This window comes from Stenella coeruleoalba (assembly GCF_951394435.1).
Source record: "Stenella coeruleoalba genome assembly, chromosome: 1".
Classification (NCBI taxonomy): Eukaryota; Metazoa; Chordata; class Mammalia; order Artiodactyla; family Delphinidae; genus Stenella; species Stenella coeruleoalba.
Window position 1 is genome coordinate 129,357,577 of NC_137169.1, and position 21,822 is coordinate 129,379,398.

The following is a 21,822-nucleotide window of genomic DNA, read 5'->3' on the forward strand; positions in this document are numbered from 1 at the left end:
GACAATTACTTTTACTCTTTGACAATTTTTGACTGGATATGGGATTTTTTTTTAATAGGTCATGATTTTTTTTTTTCACAAGTATCTTAATCATTAGACAGCAATCAAGTTGCAATTTAAGAGAAAACTACTTGGAGAACAGAGTAAAAAGAAAAAGGTGCATCTGTAGCACTGAGAAAATCTCAACCTCAGTACAAATTCAAACTGGCTGTGTGGAGTAGTAAAAACTAGGATGTGAGTAAAGCGGGTGGTGGGCGGGAGTCCCCTTTCATACTGAGTGTACCGCCCAAGTAGAGTGGATAAAGTTAAGCTGAGCCAGAAACTTCTTTCTGGTAGTCCTGGTGGTGGTATGTAAGGTTTTTAAAGCTGTAAGCAAATGACCAAACTTTATGAACAAATTATAAAGACTGAGCATAGATATTTTACCCTTGCAATTCAATAAAATATAGAACATTGTTAATCTGTCAAACATTTAATATAATCCATATTAAATATTTATACCTAATACACATTTATAATGATTATTGTACTTCGATTCTAATTAACGTAGAAACGAAGAAATTTGCCACATTTTAGTATATGTGCTGCGGAAGCGAGCACTAAATTTGCCACATTTTGCAATCATGAGCTTTACTTTGCCAGCCAAATCACATTATTAGTTTTCTTTTGCCTAAAACAATCATTAATATTGATAACTTTTCTAATATTCTGTATTATGTCACTGTTGTTTTGTTATACACTCATGTATTACAGAGCATAGGCTGTGGTTCCTTAGGTCCCTCCATTGCTCCAACCCAAATCTTTGTTCATGTATGTTTGGCCTCATAATTTGTTACAGTGTCTGGGTATTGCATGACCCTGAGCCACTGTGATATTTGATTGCATATCTCTCATGTGCAAGAGTGACCATGTACGTGCTTGCAGAAGATAAATAAAAACCCAGGTGTTGTGAAGTCAAGAAAGCGCTGTAAGAATGGCATTGGGTCCTTCATATCTGATCATCTGGAAGCAGAAGAGTGAATTCAAAATATCTGACCTTGATTCCTCAATAATCAGAACTAGATTCTCTTAAGGAGAATCTGAGATGTAGTATAATTTCAAGGGAAGGAAGAACCACTGCACATACTCAGAAGAGTAAATCATTTGTGTAAGCTGAGTGCTCCCGTGGTATTAGATTTACCTGTCCTCTTTGGCTGGGAAGTGGGGATGGGTTTGGAGTTGGGAAAGGGATTCGGTAGAGGCTGGAAAGTCCTAGTCACCTGAAAGGAGTAGGGGGGGAAATACTCCTGCGGAAACTGAGAAGAGGATCCGCGGAAAAGGGTGACTGGGGGCAGTGAGATTTCTCTCCCCGATTTTGTCTTGGATTGATCATATTTATCTTTGTCTTTTTTCGACAAATAGAAGCAGTGAAGGGAAGTAGAAACAGAAACCCAGGCTGCGAAGCTTGGCTGGTCTGTAGGGCACTGTTGCCTGACAGCAAGTCTCAACTCTTGGACCCCTTTCCTGTTCAGACTCGTAACCGGGCCTCTCTTTGGACTGTGCTTTAGTCTTCTCAGCACTGCTGCAATTACGCCACGGCTTTAAAGAGTGAGAATCATTTCCCTCTGTGTGCGCCTTTCTTAAACTCAGAGTTGTATTATTTCTACTTTTCACACTGTGTATGTGCAAGAAATGGACTTTGCACACAAAGCCAAAAACCAGTGAATCTAAGGACTAAAGGACAGCTTGTTCTTGGCTGTCTTGCAGTGGACCTTGCACAGAAACAGAATGATGAATTATTATGGGGGCACACTTAGCCCATCTTGTAAATCACTGTGTGAATAGGGATAAAAGTGGGTTAACACATTTCAACCTCATTTAACTCCCTGTGGGAAGACTTGCAGATTGTCCACATTTTGCAAACAACCAGTTATTAACAAGAGGGACCAGATGTGTGGTTTAATAATGGACAGCCTGCTGTGTCAGGTCTGTCAAAAATTGAAATACCACTCCATCCGCTAGGAATTGGGTCTGGTGATTAGTAAGCTGCACAAGTTCCAGTCAGGAGTGATGGCAATGACTTTAGTCACGACCACACCATGGGATGATGACACTGGCAAATTGTAGATGGAAGCTTTTGTATGATGTTTCTATTTCTTGCCTATCTCTCCACAAGAGTTCCTGTGCTCTTCCACCTCTTTACTGAAAATACAGAAGATGAAGTGAAAATAGGTGATGATATTGAAGAAGGTATAGAACGTCACACATTGTTCTATGCATGTCCCATGTATTATTTCACTGAGTCTTCACACCAGCTCTGAGGAATCTGGTATCCTCCCCTTCTTACAGGATGAATGTCCTGAGGTACAGAAATTCATGACTTGTTCCAAATTACATAATCCTAAGAGCTAGAACCAGAATCTAATTATTATGCCTACCCCCTATGTTTACAACTAAACAGATGTGATTTAATGCTGTGAAATAACAGAAGGAACAAAACACAAAGAAATGTGAATGCTTTGGAAGGGTAAAAGAATCACATAGCATCTGCATCCCTTTAAGCTAGCATCACAATGAGTAACTCGAGAAAAGTTATGGAATTTTTGAAGTTGGTAATATTTTCTGGGAGAAAATAATTTTTCCTCTCTCCATATAGAGCATTGTTCTTTTGACAGTCTAAATAAAGTGGATTGAAATAGGAAATTAGTGAAACAAACAAAGCAGAGATTTTGTTTATTTAAATATTTATTTATTTATAGTAGAAATAGGCTAAAGGTAATCGATATCCCAGGAGTCACAACAATTCACAACAATTACCTTTCTTTTGATATGGCTAGGTTTTTTTTTTTATGTTTCTCAGTAGAACTTTGGGATTTTCTACTTATACTTCTACTCCTTAAGGTATTTGTACCCACCTGAAATTCATTTTTCTCAGTAATTGTGTTGGTGATCATGAAAATCCTCTTGCAGAGATGTTATGACATCTAAATGTGGTAATGTCAAATTACTTGATGGAGGCCTTAACATTTAGGTGTACCTATTAGTATGTTTCACCTGTTCCAAAAAAGATTTGCAGTGGTTCACATAACTATGTGCAATAGCATAAATAGAAAAAAAACAGCTGAAGAAAAATATAATAAGGGGGTGAAAATGAATCAGGTGTAGAGTTGGTACACGATATGAATTCCATGAGTTCCTATGTAGTTACCAGAGATGGACCACAGAGTTAGAGCAAAGACATGATTGGTCACATAAGATGAGAAATAAACCAGCAGTTCAGGAGAAATACAGCTTTTCTTGGTGTTCAAATTGAAAGGACATTGGTCCCGTAGATCTTGGTTAGTGTACAATATCCTCACCCACTTTCCTGTCATAAAAGAAGAGCAAATTTCATAAGACTTTTGTGACATCTCACTGTCAGGTGCTGATATAACTAGAAAGAATTATTCACTTAAAGTAGATCTACAGGACACACATACATGTATTTCAGATACATATTTTAGGACAAAAAAAAAAAGAGAAACTCCTGAGGTTACTGAGTCTGTCATGTAATCTTCCTTAAAAATGTTTTTTATATAGATGGTTTTGATTAGTAATTAAGAATGCAAAGAGTTTAGGGTTATATTCTTCGTTGTGAACCGGAAGTATAAATGTACTCAATAGTAGGTAGGATGACTCACTTCATGGAGAATCTACGAAGATTCTAACCAAAACACAAGACTGAATTGTAGTTATTCTCACCTCCTCACGAAGGTTAGATTAATTCATTTATTTTCCCACAAATACCTAAAGTAAATATCATACAATTTAACATTATATAAAGACTTTGTAAATATCCTGAATTTAGTTATTTATATAGCCCTATATATCTTCATATACATAGAAATATATATTAAGCACATAGTTTTTATAGCAGACTTCTGGTTGCTAATTAATTGATACAAATAACCTCAAACTAGAATATTTTTTCAGTTTATCCACCATCACCAATATCATTATAATCCTCCAGAATTCTGCATTTCAAAACTCACCATAGTTTTGTATTATTTTTCAGCTTGCTTTTTTAGTTAGTTCTTTTTTTTTTTTTTAGTTCTTGATCTCCATCTATTCTTTATCGGTAGCATTTCATTCCTTCTTATTTAAATTAATATAGCTCTTGCTAGCATGCTTCATTGTTCTAAGCCTGTTCTTTGCACCCCACCTCCAATAATCTCCATGGCCAGCTCAAGTCTCATTCAACTTAAGCATTCTCATCAGAATCTTCTTAACATAATTTTAACATAATATTCATGTCACTGATGCTTATTATGTAAAATTTAAAATGCTCAGCCCAGTATTCAATGTTCTTCATTAACTGACTCCTCCATTAATTTTTTTTTTCCTGGAAACACATTTTCAATGTCTTCAAACTGCAGGCCCAGTTTTTTCTTTTAAATAAATCAATTTATTTAAACTAAAACAAACAATTCACCCATTTCTCCTACTCCCTCTCCCACCCTCTGCAACCACCAATCTATTCTTTGTATCTATGAGCTTTTTCTTTTTTAAAAAACTTATTATTTTTTTAGATTCCACATGAAAGAGAGATCATATTTTATTTGTCTTTCTCTGTCTGACTTATTTCACTTAGCAGAATGCCCTCAAGGTCCATCTGACACCATTTTGGTGTCAGATTCAAAATGATCACCAACACCTATGTCAAGGACCTTACCGCCTATGTTTTCTTCTAGGAGTTTTATAGTTTTAGGTCTTATGTTTAAGTCTTTAATCCACTTTGAGTTAACTTTTTGCATGGTGTAATATCGTTGTCCATTTTCATTCTTTTCAGTGTGGCTCCCCAATTTTCCCAACACCATTTGTAACAAATGGCAAGATTTCATTTTTTTTTTTTAGCTGAAATATATATGTATATACACACACACACACATATATATTTATTGCACTTTCTTTATTCATTCATCCATCAGGGGACTCCTAGGTTGTTTCTATATCTTGGCTATTATAAATAATATTGCTATGAACATAGGGTGGCATATATCCTTTGAGTTAGTGTTTTCTTGTTTTCAGATAAATACCCACAAGTGGAAATGCTGGATCATATCATAGTTCTATTTTTAATTTTTTGAAGAATTTTATAGTGTTTTCCATGGGACTGCACCAATTTACATTCCCATCAGCAGTGCACGAGGGTTCCCTTTTCTTCAAAACCTCTCCAACAGTTGTTATTTGTTATTTTGATAATAGCCATTCTGACAGGTGTGAAGTGATATCTCACTGTGGTTTGATTTTTTTTTGAATTTTATTTTATTTTATTTTTTATACAGCAGGTCCTTATTAGTTATCTATTTTATACATATTAGTATATACATGTCAATCCCATCTCCCAATTCATCCCACCACCACCACCACCACCCCACTCACTGTGGTTTTGTTTAACTTTTTCCTAATGATTAATGATGCTAAGCATTTTTCCTTGGCCTTTTGGCCGTCTGTATGTCTTTTTGAAAAAAATGTCTATTCAGGGCTTCCCTGGTGGCGCAGTGGTTGAGAGTCCGCCTGCCGATGCAGGGGACATGGGTTTGTGCCCTGGTCCGGGAAGATCCCACATGCTGCGGAGCGGCTGGGCCCATGAGCCATGGCCGCTGAGCCTGCGCGTCCGGAGCCTGTGCTCTACAACGGGAGAGGCCACAACAGTGAGAGGCCCGCGTACCGCAAAAAAAAAAAAAAAAAGTCTATTCAGATTTTCTGCCCATTTTTAAAATCAGATTGCTTGCTTTTTTGCTATTGAGTTGTATGAATTCTTTATATATTTTGGATATCAGCCCCTTATCAGATTTATCAGTTGCAAATATTTTCTCCTATTTGGTAGGCAGCCTTTTTGTTGATGGTTTCCTTTCCTGTGTAGCTTTTTAGTTTGAAGTAGTCCCACTTGTTTAGTTTTGCTTTTGTTGCTTTTGCTTTTGGTGTCAGATTCAAAATGATCACCAAGGCCTATGTCAAGACCTTACTGCCTATGGTTTCTTCTAGGAGTTTCAGGTCTTATGTTTAAGTCTTTAATCCACTTTGAGTTAATTTTTTGCGTGGTGTAATATCGTTGTCCAGTTTCATTCTTTTCAACGTGGCTGCCTAATTTTCCCAACACCATTTATTGAAGAGACTGTCCTTGCCCTAATTGTATATTCTTGCCTCCTTTGTTGTAAACTAATCGAACATATATGCATGGATTTATTTTTGGGTTCCCTATTCTGTTCCATCGATCTAGTGTCTGTTTTTATACTAATACCTTACTGCTTTGATTACTATAGCTTTGTAATATAGTTTGGCATCAGAAAGCATGTTGCCTCCAGCTTTGTTCTTATTTCTCAAGATTGCTTTGCCTATTTGGGGTCTTTTATGATTCCATATACATTTTAGGGTTGTTTGTTCTATTTCTGTGAAAAAAAACCATTGGAATCTTGATAGGGATTGCATTGAATCTCTAGATTACCTTGGGTAGTATGGACATTTTAACAATATTAATTCTTCCAGTCTATGAGCACATAATATCTTCATTAATTTTTCCTAAACTGCTTTTTGAAATTTAGTCATTGTAGTTACAGAAATCACTCCCCACCTCCCATGCTGATATCCACTTCATTGCCTTTGCTGGTATCACACCACGTTCTGAGGCTTCCTGGCATCTCTTCCTGTTCACGTCATCCCCCTGCTTCATGATTGGACCCAAAATCAAACACAGAGCCAGAGTTACTAATGAAATCTTTGAAATCACTCAGGCTATTCAATATATTTTACATATCATGATGTTGTTTTATAATTACTGACATGTTATTTCAGGTATAACATATAACTTTCTAGGGAAAAAGTCATGTCTTCAATTCATTTTGGATCTTCCTATATTATTTAACACACGTGGTTTACACAAAGGTTCCAAGAATTTTAATTCTGTAATATAAGGAAGATATTTTTAAAAGAAAAAAAAGTCACAGCTATGAATATATATGTGCACCACATACATACATATATACATTATTATAATAAAAGTACAAGATCATTTGAATTTGAGATGTTTTTCCCCATGGAAACAAAATAGTTTTTTAAAGCTCCTTCTAAACCCAGGTATGTAGTTTAAATCATTTGACTTGAAAATGCCGTTCCCACTTCTAGTTTAATATTCACAAGAAGCTTTCCTTTTGAAATGGCAAAGCAGAATGTGCTTCAGTCCATAATTCATACAGTGACAGTTCAAATGACTGTTAAAGTGAATTCTGAATTTTACATATAGGGCTGCTCAGTGAAAGCCATCAGTCTGCTTGACAGCCAGCAGTGCCTTTGTCCAAGAGACTTGTGGAGGTGTTGAAAAGATCAGATAGGTAGTGGTGGTAGTAATACTTATATAATTGGGATGAACAGAAGGAATTCTTTTGGTCTTAAATACTGTAAAAAACAGGGTTTTTTTTTTTAATTGAGGAACGGTGCTTATAATAGTTGAGTATGTTAAATTTTGCAGTGTTAGTGTGAATAGAATGATTTTCTAGAGGAATAAAAACTATGTGAAATATATCAGTGACAGTTATCTAAACATGTTCCAAGTCTTTGAATAGAAGGAGGCGCATTCTTCCAAAATGTGTATATTCCAATTATTATTCTATTTACCGAGTCAGATCTTTACCTGCTGTTTTTGTCCAATGGAATGAACACTTTTGATTTCACTTCATTCTCCTCTTCAGTATCAGAAAGAAGCTTATAATACATCTCTTTACCACATGGCAGGTAGGAGAGAAACATACTCTAGTCACTTACAGAAATATATAATTAAATGTGTTTTTAGAAAAAAGACTAGTTAAAATGTTCATTATAAAGTTGCTCTGACTTGCTGATTCTGTAACTTCTACTACATATTCCAAGAAATATCTCCTTTTAGTAAACCCGTATAATAAAGTGAGGGGAAGTTCCTCTGTGCATCTCAAATTGTGTTCACATTAAACTTATGCCTGCTACCATATGAGTTAGGATGATGTATATGAGGTGCTTGAATGATACAATCCCACGCTCATACCATCCTTGAGCTTATATTATGTGGGAGATATAAGACATGCAAAATAACTCCCATAAAGTAGAACATGGTACAAGGGACAGTATTATGGGAGTATTAGAAAGAGCTTCTTGGAGAGTTTTAGAAAGTAAATTTTATATATTAGGATTCATGTATTAGACATAAAGTAGTAATGGCTAGCCCAAAGGTATGGTGGGTCTTCCATGGGGCATGTTCTAGGAAAAGATGCAGTAAGTAGACTAGATGGGACATAGTATAAGATACTTGTGGATCAATAATGGATATCAGTAGTTTGGGGGAAGACTGTAGGAGAACTTATATTGCCAAGTTGAAGAGTGTGATTTTTTTTTTTTTTCTGTAGACTGTGGGGAATTGTTGAAAGGTTTTGAATAAGGAAGTTGTGTGATTAAAATTGTAGCTTTAGAAACTACTGGAAGAGTAGGAAATTCATTAAGCTAGTTTAATGGGATAAAAGAGGTAGAGCAGTGATAGTGAAAATGGCCAAAAAAAAAAAATTCAATAAAATACTTTGGAAGTGTCATTAACAAATGTGAAAATGGATTGGGGTGAAGAATATCAACATTGTGAAAAGAGAGGAAATATGAAAAGAGGATCAATTTGGGTTAGTGTTTGTCATGTTTGTGCAATGCAACTTGATATTATTCACTGGGGTTATAAATTCTAGGTAGCAAAATCTCTAGTATCTAATTATGCCTTGCAGAACATCCAAGGAAGGTACTCTTTAACATATTCATTTTCATTATTGATAAAATTGAATTCAATTCAACAAGGGATAGTTAAGGCCTGACCGTGAATTGTGGTCTGTGCTAAGCCTCTGAAAACAAAGAATAAGGTGTTCCCACCTTCATATATCTTAGAAAGGAGAGAAGGACAAAGAAACAAGCAATTATTATATATCATACTACATAAAAATAAGTGTGAGCAAATTGTGGAGCTAGCACAGGGGAAAAAGAATTATGTGACAATATTATGTGCATTAATACATAACAGCTATTATATTGTATTTAATCCTTTTAAAATTTATTGGTTTTGTATTCTTCACAACATGTATGGAAAGGTAAACCAATCTCATGTTGCATTTTATAGGCAGAAACTCAACTAAAGATAATTTATTTTTTTCTTTTTTTCTTCTATTTTTTTATTGAAGTATATTTCATTTACTCTATCATGTTAGTTTCATGTGTACAGCATAGCAATTCAGTTATACATATGTATATATCTATTCTTCTTCAGATTCTCTTCCATTATAGGTTATTACAAGATATTAAGTAGAGTTCCCTGTGCTATAGTAGGTCCTTGTTGGTTACATATTTTATATATAGTAGTGTGTATATGTTAATCCCAACCTCTTAATTTATCCCTCCCCCACCCCACTCTCCCCTTTGGGAACCATAGGTTTGTTTTCTATGTCTGTGAGTCTGTTTCTTCAACTAAAGAGAATTTAAATGCCTGACACAATAGCAGAAAGTCTCTATTCTCTCTGTGGCAAATCCTAAAAATCCCAGCTAAGATACACTCAATAAAACAAGATGTCTGGAACTACTATAGTTTCAGGGTTGACGTTAGACTCCAGGATATATCTGTTTTCTCCATGGCTTCCATTGACATGTGTTACTCTTATCTCTGTGTCCTGGAGCTTGTCCCCTTGGTCCCTGAATGGCTCCTCTGGTTCCAGTGACAAAGTCAAGAAGTAGAGAAAAGAATTGTCCTTGTATTAAGCCCTTCTTTAAAGTGAGAAAAGCGTTGCCAGAGGCATCCTGACAGATATGCTCTCATGTGCTGTGGGCTGGAGTTGCTTTGTGCTGTGCCCAAACCAAACCATGGCCAGAGCAATGAGACCTCGGGGGCTGGAGGCGGACCCAGCCTCCTCTGAAGAACTTTGCCACTTCAAGGTGTGCAAAAATCAGGTTTGTTTATGGGGAAAAAAAATGTATGTGTGTGTTGGTGGGTGGGTGAGGAGGGATGGAGGTTAGGCAAGTGATATGGCTATTGGGGTAGGGAACCCATAATTCCAATTCTAAGTGTAATTCTAACTCTACGTGTAATTCTTTTTTTTTTTTTTTTTTTTTTTGCGGTACGCGGGCCTCTCACTGTTGTGGCCTCTCCCGTTGGCGGAGCACAGGCTCCGGACGCGCAGCCTCAGCAGCCATGGCTCACAGGCCCAGCCGCTCCGCGGCATGTGGGACCTTCCCGGACCGGGGCACGAACCCGTGTCCCCTGCATCGTCAGGCAGACTCTCAACCACTGCGCCACCAGGGAAGCCCTAAGTGTAATTCTTTAACTGTTTGATTGTTTGCCTTCATTTCTGGGCAGTTCTCAGAGGAAATCGTAATCTCAGCAGGTATCCTAAGTCTTCTCTTAATAAACAGAATGGTCCAATATGGGAAGGTTCTTAAATTCCCTTATGAAAATTATAACGTTATAAGCACTTCCCTGGCGGTCCAGGGTTAAGACTCTGCACTTCCACTACAGGGGGCACGGGTTCGATCCCTGGTCCCGAACTAAGATACTGCACGCTGTGCAGTGTGGCCAAAAGAACAAAACAAAACAAACAAAACAATTATAATGTTATAAACACTGCACTAACTTGTAACTGGACCCTTTGGAAAATTGTGAGCCACTGTAAATCATCCCTATGTTATGGTAGTTAACAGGTCTTGAGAGTGCAAAGCTTCTTTTCACAGAATCAACATTTAATCATATAGGTGTTGAGGAAGTTTTGGTATTTTTGGTGCTGATAGTAGATAATAAGGAAGGGCATACAGATATATGGATAGGTAGATCTATATCTGTATCTATATATAATATAGATAAATGAGGTGTAGCTGAGGTGAATGCTTCCTTACTGCCAGGTGTTATTACTCAAAATATCAATTTCGAAGCAGGAAGTTTGTTTTATCTAAAATTTTAATGTAGACCAGCCACACCAACCCCCCTCACTGAAAAGTCATTCTTTACCTGAAAAAGCACATCCTACATTATCTGGAAGAGCAGTGGAGAGACTGAAGGTCCTGCCAGGTTATGGGGAAACAGGTGGGCTGAACTCTGCCAGGGAGAGGTCAGGTTGATGTGACCTCCCTTCCTCCCCACTGGCCCCGCCTTCCCAACTGGCCCCCTTCAAAATCCTGGAGGGTGGGGGACAGGGGTCACTTCTTGACAGCTTCTGCCTGGGCTGCCAAATCTGCCTCTTTCTGAGCAGCCAGGAACAGGGCTCGCTCCTTCTGGAAAGCTGCCAGCTCTTCAGAACGGAGGTCCTTCACCACATAAGTGCCCAGGGAACCGGCAGATCCAATGACGGAGTGGACAACAGAGGATGGGGCACGTCCTGCAGGGCAAAGGTGTTATCCTGAGCTTTGACGCCGGCGATCTCCTACACGTGCTTCAGTGGCACCAGGCCTGCCACTTCTTTCTCTGTGTGTGGGGCCCCCTTCTCAATCCCAGAAGCTGCCTTCAGGAAGTAGGAAACAGTGGGTTGGCCAGTTTTGATTTCAAATGCCCTGTCAGGCTTCACAAAAATCTTGGTAGGCAGAGAAACGCCTTCTTTGATGTCCTTGGTCTTCTCGTTGAACTCCTTACAGAACTGGTTGACAGAAATGCCTTGCTGACCCAGGACGGGGCCTGGCGGGGGCCCGGGCCGATGGTCCGGATCATGCCGCTGACCTCGGGCTTCCTGAGGGCCTGAGTGGCCTGGCTTAGCCTTGACATGATGAGGAGTTCCCGGCCTTAGTTCATTTCAGGTCTACAGCAAGGAGATGGGGGGAGGAGGGGGACAGGGACATCTTCTAAAACCTGGCCTGCATCCCAGTGACTACAGCACTTTATCTCTTTCTTGTAACAAGTCATCTGACAATTATAATATGTTCTGCTCATTAATAAATCTGGGGTCTGGCAGTAGCAGGCATCTCTTGATCACGTATGACAGGTGTGGAATTTTTATATAGTTCCTTTTATAATTTTGCTGATCTGGCATATTTAAGATGAATTATGAGAAGGAGGGACCATAACTGATCAGGTAATGCTTGAAAAGTAGTAGTGCACTTAGCCTTATTCCTTTTAATATCTTCTTTAACATTTTGGTGATTTCCCAAAGTCTAGCGGGCCATGCTGTTTTTAAAACAACAGTGGCTACAAAAATGTTTTCTCTGGTATAGGAATGAGGAAAGCCAGAGGAAAGCCATTTCTTTTATTTAAAAAATGTCTTTTAGAAGGTTTGTAGGAGCACATCCTAGGTAATGCTTAGTAAAAATTGATTTAACTATTTATATGCCTAAAGCCTTCTTTTAATGAAATGACATGAATATGATACGCTATCGATTCAATAACTGACACAATGAAAGGGAAAGTTAGATATTTTCAAAACACCCATAGAGATCCAAGAATATCAGGGATATGCAGTGATAGCGAAATATAATGTGTCAATGAATATAATAAATGTCACAAACATACCTATTCATACTTTTATAAGGGAGGGGCAACTTCTTAGATTGAGAAGATGTGGCTGTTTTCAGAGAGGTTGTCTTTGGATTGTGTAGACACCCCAGTGATAGCTAGTTTTAGTTTTAGAACAGAAAAATGAGGCAAACTATTATGTTTAAACTTATTAGAAAACTCAGTTGATAATAGATCATTCAAATAATTTTATTCTTTTATTTAAAAAATCAAACTTTGGTCTTTAGTCCCAATAATTTCTGGACTACAAATACTATGCTAAATAGTATTTTTTATAACATTTTTTAATATAGTTGGTACATTTTAATGTGTAAAATTGTTCAAGGAATACATAAAATACTTTGACTATTTGCATATCTATGTATACATATTGTTTATTTTATTTGTAGTGACTTTAATGGATGTTGTCTACATGAATGGAGTTTTACCAGAGAAGATAGTTTTTTTTGTTTTTTTAATTTAATTTATTTTTTATACAGCAGGTTCTTATTAGTTATCCCTTTTATACGTATTAGTGTATATATGTCTATCCCAACCTCCCAATTCATCACACCACCACCCCTACCCCGCCACTTTCCCCCCTTGGTGTCCATACATTAGTTCTCTACATCTGTGTCTCTATTTCTGTCCTGCAAAGTGGTTCATCTATACCATTTTTCTAGGTTCCACATAGATGCGTTAATATACGATATTTGTTTTTCCCTTTCTGACTTACTTCACTCTGTATGACAGTCTCTAGATCCATCACATCTCTACAGTGATCCAATTTCGTTCCTTTTTATGGCTGAGTAATATTCCATTGTATATATGTACCACTTCTTTATCCATTCATCTGTTGATGGGCATTTAGGTTGCTTCCATGAACTGGCTATTGTAAACAGTGCTGCAATGAACTTTGGGGTGCATGTGCCTTTATGAATTACGGTTTTCTCTGGGTATATGCCCAGTAGTGCGATTGCTGGGTCATATGGTAATTCTAGTTTTAGTTTTTTAAGGAACCTCCATATTGTTCTGCATAGTGGCTGTATCAGTTTACATTCACACCAACAGTGCAAGGAGGTTCCCTTTTCTCCACACCCTATCCAGCATTTGTTGTTTGTAGATTTTCTGATGATGCCCATTCTAACTTGTGTTAGGTGATACCTCATTGTAGTTTTGATTTGCATTTCTTTAATAATTAATGATGCTGAGCAGCTTTTCATGTGCTTCTTGGCCATCTGTATATCTTCTTTGGAGAAATGTCTATTTAGGTCTTTGGACCATTTTTTGATTGGGTTGTTTGTTTTCTTGATATTGAGCTGCATGAGCTGTTTATGTATTTTGGAGATTAATTCTTTGTCCGCTGATTCGTTTGCAAATATTTTCTCCCATTCTGAGGGTTGTCTTTTCGTCTTGTTTGTAGTTTCCTTTGCTTTGCAAAAGCTCTTAAGTTTCATTAGGTCCCATTTGTTTATTTTTGTTTTAATTTCCATCACTCTGGGAGGTGGATCAAAAAACATCTTGCTGTGATTTATGTCAAAGAGTGTTCTTCCTATGTTTTCCTCTAAGAGTTTTATAGTGTGCAGTCTTACATTCAGGTCTCTAACCCATTTTGAGTTTATTTTTGTGTATGGTGTTAGGGAGTGTTCTAATTTCAATCTTTTTTTTTTTTTAACATCTTTATTGGAGTATAATTGCTTTACAATGGCGTGTCAGTTTCTGCTTTATAACGAAGTGAATCGGTTATACATATACATATGTCCCCATATCTCTTCCCTCTTGCATCTCCCTCCCTCCCACCCTCCCTATCCCACACCTCTAGGTGGTCACAGAGCACCGAGCTGATCTCCCTGGGCTATGCGGCTGCTTCCCACTAGCTATCTATTTTACAATTGGTAGTGTATATATGTCCATGCCACTCTCTCACTTTGTCCCAGCTTACCCTTCCCCCTCCCCATATCCTCAAGTCCATTCTCTAGTAGGTCTGTGTGTTTATTCCCGTCTTGCCCCGAGGTTCTTCATGACCATTTTTTTTTTTTTTTTTAGATTCCATATATATGTGTTAGCATAAGGTATTTGTTTTTCTCTTTCTGACATACTTCACTCTGTATGACAGACTCTAGGTCCATCCACCTCACTACAAATAACTCAGTTTTGTTTCTTTTTATGGCTGAGTAATATTCCATTGTATATATATGCCACATCTTCTTTATCCATTCATCTGTCGATGGACACGTAGGTGGCTTCCATGTCCTGACTATTGTAAATAGAGCTGCAATAAACATTTTGGTACATGCCTCTTTTTGAATTATGGTTTTCTCAGGGTGTATGCCCAGTAGTGGGATTGCTGGGTCATATGGTAGTTCTATTTTTAGTTTTTTAAGTAACTTCCATACTGTTCTCCATAGTGGCTGTATCAATGTACATTCCCACCAACAGTGCAAGGGGGTTCCCTTTTCTCCACACTCTCTCCAGCATTTATTGTTTGTAGATTTGTTTGTAGATAATGGCCATTCTGACTGGTGTGAGATGATATCTCATTGTAGTTTTGATTTGCATTTCTCTAATGATTAGTGATGTTGAGCATTCTTTCCCTTGGTTGTTGGCAGTCTGTATATCTTCTTTGGAGAAATGTCTATTTAGGTCTTCTGCCCATTTTTGGATTCGGTTGTTTGTTTTTTTGATATTGAGCTGAATGAGCCGCTTGTAAATTTTGGAGATTAATCCTTTGTCAGTTGCTTCATTTGCAAATATTTTCTCACATTCTGAGGGTTGTCTTTTAGTCTTGTTTATGGTTTCCTTTGCTGTGCAAAAGCTTTGAAGTTTCATTAGGTCCCATTTGTTTATTTTTTTTTTATTTCCATTTCTCTAGGAGGTGGGTCAAAAAGGATCTTGCTGTGATTTATGTCATAAAGTGTTCTGCGTATGTTGTCCTCTAAGAGTTTGATAGTTTCTGGCCTTACATTTAGGTCTTTAACTCATTTTGAGTTTATTTTTGTGTATGGTGTTCTAATTTCATTCTTTTACATGTAGCTGTCCAGTTTTCCCAGCACCACTTATTGAATAGAGTGTCTTGTCTCCATTGTATATACTTGCCTCCTTTGTCATAGATTAGTTGACCATAGGTGCATGGGTTTATCTCTGGGCTTTCTATCCTGTTTCATTTATCTATATTTCTCTTTTTGTGCCAGTACCATATTGTCTTGATTACTGTAACTTTATAGTATACTCTGAAGTCGGGGAGTCTGATTCATCCAGCTCTGTTTTTTTCCTCAAAACTGCTTTGGCTATTCAGGGTCTTTTGTGTCTCCATACAAATTTTAAGATTTTTTTGTTCTAGTTCTGTAAAAAATGCCACTGGTAATTTGATAGGGAGTGCATTGAATCTGTAGATTGCTTTGGGTACTATAGTCATTTTCACAATATTGATTCTTCCAGTTGAAGAACATGGTATGTCTCTCCATCTGTTGGTATCATCATTAATTTCTTTCATCAGTGTCTTATAGTTCTCTGCAGACAGGTCTTTTGTCTCCTTAGGAAGATTTATTCCTAGGTATTTTATTATTTTGTTGCAATGGTATATGGGAGCATTTCCTTAATTTCTCTCTCAGATTTTTCATCATTAGTATACAGGAATGCAAGGGATTTCTGTGCATTAATTTTGTATCCTGCAGCTTTACCAAATTCATTTATTAGCTCTAGTAGTTTTCTGGTAGCATCTTTAGGATGCTCTATGTATAGTATCATATCATTTGCAAAGAGTGACAGTTTTACTTCTTCTTTTCCAATTTATATTCCTTTTATTTCTTTTTCTTCTCTGATTGTCATGGCTAGGACTTCCAAAACTATTTTGAACAATAGTGGTGAGAGTGGAAATCCTTGTCTTGTTCCTGATCTTAGAGGAAATGCTTTCAGTTATTCACCATTGAGAATGATGTTTGCTGTGGGTTTGTTGTATATGGCCTTTATTATGTTGAAGAAGGTTCCCTCTATTCCACTTTCTGGAGAGTTTTCATCATAAATCGGTGTTGAATTTTGTCAAAAGCTTTTTCTGCATCTATTAAGATGACCATATGGTTTTTATTCTTTAATTTGTTAATACGGTGTATCACATTGTTTTGCGTATATTGAAGAATCCTTGCATCCCTGGGATAAATCCCACTGGATCATGGTGTATGATCCTTTTGATGTGTTGTTGGATTCTGCTTGCTAGTCTTTTGTTGAGGAATTTCGCATCTATATTCATCAGTGATATTGGGCTGTAATTTTCTGTTTTTTGTAGTATCTTTGTCTGCTTTTGGTATCAGGGTGATGGTGGCCTCATAGAATGAGTTTGGGAGTTTTCCTTCCCCTGCAACTTTTTGGAAGAGTTTGAGAAGGATGGGTGTTAGCTCTTCTTTAAATGTTTGGTAGAATTCACCTGTGAAGCCATCTGGTCCTGGACTTTTGTTTGTTGGAAGATTTTTAATCACAGTTTCAATTTCATTACTTGTTATTGGTCTGTTCATATTTTCTATTTCTTCCTGGTTCAGTCTTGGAAGGTTATACCTTTCTAAGAATTTGTCCATTTCTTCCAGGTTGTCCATTTTATTGGCATAGAGTTGCTTGTAGTAGTCTCTTAGGATGCTTTGTGTTTCTGTGCTGTCTGATTTAACTTCTCCTTTTTCATTTCTAATTTTATTGATTTGAGTCCTCTCCCTCTTTTTCTTGATGAGTCTGGCTAATGGTTTATCAATTTTGTTTATCTTCTCAAAGAACCAGCTTTTAGTTTATTGATCTGTGCTATTGTTTTCTTTGTTTCTATTTCATTTATTTCTGCTCTGATCTTTATGATTTCTTTCCTTCTGCTAACTTTGGGTTTTGTTTGTTCTTCTTTCTCTAGTTCCTTTAGGTGTAAGTTTAGGTTGTTTATTTGAGATTTTTCTTGTTTCTTGAGGTAGACTTGTATAGCTATAAACTTCCTTCTTAGAACTGCTTTTGCTGCATCCCATAGGTTTTGGATCATCGTGTTTTCATTGTCATTTGTCTCTAGGTATTCTTTGGTTTCCTCTTTGATTTCTTCAGTGTTCTCTTGGTTATTTCGTAACGTATTGTTTAGCCTCCATGTGTTTGTGTTTTTATGTTTTTTTTCCTGTAATTGATTTTTAATCTCATTGAGTTGTGATCAGAAAAGATGCTTGATATGATTTCAATTTTCTTAAATTCACTGAGGCTTGATTTGTGTCCCACGATGTGATCTATCCTGGAGAATGTTCCGTGCGCACTTGAGAAGAAAGTGTAATCTGCTGTTTTTGGATGGAATGTCCTATAAATATCAATTAAATCTATCTAGTCTGTTGTGTCATTTAAAGCTTGTGTTTCCTTAGTAATTTTCTGTTTGGGTGATCTGTCCATTGGTGTAAGTGAGGTGTTAAATTCCCCCACTATTAGTGTGTTACTGTCGATTTCCACTTTTATAGCTGTTAGCAGTTGCCTTATGTATTGATGTGCTCCTATGTTGGGTGCATATATATTTATAATTGTTATATCTTCTTCTTGAATTGATTCATTTTCATTATGTAGTGTCCTTCCTTGTCTCTTGTAACATTCTTTATTTTAAAGTCTATTTTATCTGATATGAGTATTGCTACTCCAGCTTTCTTTTGATTTCCATTTACATGGAATATCTTTTTCCATCCCTTCACTTTCAGTCTGTATGTGTCCCTAGGTGTGAAGTGGGTCTCTTGTAGACAGCATATAGATGGGTCTTGTTTTTGTATCCATTCAGCAAGCCTGTGTCTTTTGGTTGGAGCATTTAATCCATTCATGTTTAAGGTAATTATTGATACGTATGTTCCTATTACCATTTTCTTAATTGTTTTGGGTTTGTTTTTGTAGGTCCTTTTCTTCTCTTGTGTTTCCCACTTAGAGAAGTCCCTTTAGCATTTGTTGTAGAGTGGTTTGGTGGTGCTGAATTCTCTTAGCTTTTGCTTGTCTGTAGAGCGTTTGGTTTCTCCGTCAAATCTGAATGAGACCCTTGCTGGGTAGAGTAATATTGGTTGTAGGTTTTTCCCTTTCATCACTTTAAATATATCATGCCACTTCCTTCTGGCTTTAGAGTTTCCGCTGAGAAATCAGCTGTTAACCTTATGGGAGTTCCCTTCTATATTATTTGTTGTTTTTTCCTTGTTGCTTTCAATAAGTTTTCTTTGTCCTTATTTTTTGTCAATTTGATTACTATGTGTCTTGGTGTGTTTCTCCTTGGGTTTATCCTGCCTGGGACTCTGCACTTCCTGGACTTGGGTGGCTATTTCCCTTCCCACGTTAGGGAAGTTTTCGACTATTATCTCTTCAAGTATTTTCTTGGTTCCTTTCTCCCTCTCTTCTCCTTCTGTGACCCCTATAATGCAAATGTTGTTGCATTTAATGTTTTCCCAGAGGTCTCTTAGGCTGTCTTCTTTTCTTTTCATTCTTTTTTCTTTATTCTGTTCCGCAGCAGTGAATTCCACCATTCTGTCTTCCACATCACTTATCCGTTCTTCTGCCTCAGTTATTCTGCTATTGATTTTTCTAGTGTATTTTTCATTTCAGATATTGTATTGTTCATCTCTGTTTTTGTATTGTTCATCTCTGTTTGTTCTTTAATTCTTCTAGGTCTTTATTAAACATTTCTTGCATCTTTTCGATCTTTGCCTCCATTCTTTTTCTGAGGTCCTGGATCATCTTCACTATCATTATTCTGCATTCCTTTTCTTGAAGGTTGCCTATCTCCACTTCATTTAGTTTTTTTTTCTGGGGTTTTATCTTGTTCCTTCATCTGGTACATAGCCCCTGCCTTTTCATCTTGTCTGTCTTTCTGTGAATGTGGTTTTTGTTCCACAGGCTGCAGGATTGTAGTTCTTCTTACTTCTGCTGTCTGTCCTCTCAAAGAAACAGTTTTGTCAACTGCTATTTTCACTTAACATATTGTTAAGTAGATCTAATTAAATCTGTTAAGTGAAGTGTATCTTTAAGTAGATTCCTGAAATGAGATTATTTATGATTGTGTAATATTCCATGATATGAGTGATCATATTTATCTAATTCATATTGTTATTAGGCTGTAGGTTGCTTTCATGCTATTTCACATTCTTGTCTCTAAATATTTGTAAGCATTTCTAAGGCCTTGCTGATGATTTTCCTAAAATAAATTCCTAAATGTGGTATTACCATGTCAATTTTAAAGCTTTTAACGTGTATTTCCATACTGTACTCTAGAAATATGTTTCAGTTTCTAGATACAGTAATTATTAATTGGTGCCCATAACTATGCAGATTTTAGATCATTGTAAAAAAGAAGTTTATAACATGGTTGCCTAGGGAGTGCTATATTAGTCTTTTCTACATTCCTTGGGTATCATCCTTGTCTCATCATATATATTTACTTTCCTTATGTATTTTCCTTATATCATTATACATGCATATCATTGACAAAACAAAAGCAAAGAAGAAAAAGCAAGGAAATTGACACGTCAGTGCATGTTTTAGCAATAACAATAAAAGCTACTGCTTTTATGAAATTTCAAAATGCTTACAATAAGATAATGCTTTTGCTTGCTAGTAAAATCTCTATTTTGCTCTGTGCTGGTAGCAACAAAAAGAAAGGAAAAAGATGAACAAATCACACATAGACCTTGACTGCTAGGAAAAGCTAATGAGGTAAATGAATAATAGTCAGGTTTTTATTATTTCAAGTAAATCATCACATTTATGGCATACTACTCCCAAGACAATAGGGCAGCAGCTTTTTGTTTTAAATGTTTTATTTTTTTTCCTGTTTTTTGTTTTCCTGCATATTTCATCCCCATTCAAATACTATTTAATTCACATTCACATTGAACTATAAAAGCTGAGATATTCAAAAGCCACTCACTCTTGGGAATTCCCTGGCGGTCCAGTGGTTAGGACTCCATGCTTCCACTGCCAGTGGCCCTGGTTCAATCCCTGGTTGGGGATCTAAGATCCCGCATGCCTCGTGGCATGGCCAAGAAAAGAACAAAAAAGCCACTCAGTCTTGAAACAGTACTTAGTAACTGTGTGGTCTTGGGCAATTATTTAATCTCTGTAGTCTTAGAGTCCTCAACTATAAAATGAGGGTAGTAATCTTACTGCCTTTGGGAGTGAGATAAAGTAGCTTTGAAAAAAGTTGAATCTTGATAGTGAAAGTTTATTGCTGTTTTTTGTTTCCTAGGTTTTGAGTCTATTTTAACAAAATATGGTGATTGTGCTTTGGAGAGTCAAGCTCCAAGGTGAGGAATTCTTTCTTTCATTAGTCACAGACGACGAGACTTTTGTTCTTCCATGAGCACTTATTAAATACTGCAGTTAAGAGATCAAGGGAAGGACCTGTGAAAACTATATAGTTTGTTATGGTGAGATATAGTGGAAGAAATTGTAAACTGTACTACTTACTGGTTAAAAATTTTTTTTTCTCAATTTTTATTTTAGTAGCTGTCTTGACTATTTTCCTCTGGCTGTATATTTCTCTCCACTTGTCTTCCTAGAAACTTAAGCAGAATTCCATTATAGAATCTTGAAGCCAAGTAATTTCACCCTAAGTCCCAAGGTTCCTATTCTAGCAAAGCCTATCAATTTACTATTAACAAAAAATTCAGTTAGGGAAAAAAGGCAGGATTTTCCTTTTGACAACAGTATTTCTAGTCACGGCAATGTTTGGTGATATCCTTTCCTGGGAATATGTTCATTCATCTGTATTCCCTTTGTCTTATCCCCACACTCTGCTGATTTAACTGTGCAGACACTGTCCTCTCTGCTAACCCTACTTTCTTTGGAATCTTCTGGAATTCCTGCACCATCATAAATACATTTTCTTACACACTCAGTACTTTTCAAAGAGAGTCCACTGCATCTGCTTATTTTATTTTATTTTTTAAAATTTTTATTGGAGTGCAGTTGATTTACAACGTTTTGTTAGTTTCCCATGTACAGCAAAGTGAATCAGTTATACGTATACATATATCCACTCTTTTTTAGATTTCCCAAATAGGCCATGACAGAGTATTGAGAAGAGTTCCCTGTGCTATACAGCAGCTTCTTATTAGTTATCCATTTTATATATAGTAGTGTGTATATGTCAATCCCAGTCTCCCAGTTTATCCCTCCCCCCTCTTATCCCCTGGTAACCATAAGTTTGTTTTCTACATCCGTGACTCTACTTCTGTTTTGTAAGTAATTCATTTGTCCCCTTTGTTTTAGATTCTACATATAATCGATATCATATGATATTTGTCTTTTTGTGTCTTACTTCACTCAATATCTAGGTCCATCCATGATGCTGCATCTGCTTATTTTAAATCTTTTTC

At 36.7% G+C, this 21,822-nt stretch overlaps 1 protein-coding gene and 1 pseudogene across 6 annotated transcripts in view; one reads left to right on the forward strand and one right to left on the reverse strand.

Moving 5' to 3' along the window:
• KCNT2 (potassium sodium-activated channel subfamily T member 2) overlaps nucleotides 1–21,822 on the forward strand; it is a 383,268-nt gene that overhangs the window by 42,489 nt on the left and 318,957 nt on the right. The window lies entirely within an intron of this gene.
• Nucleotides 10,792–11,758, reverse strand: LOC307198282 (large ribosomal subunit protein uL11m-like; annotated as a pseudogene). The gene has a single exon. The product of its transcript is annotated as a large ribosomal subunit protein uL11m-like (transcript).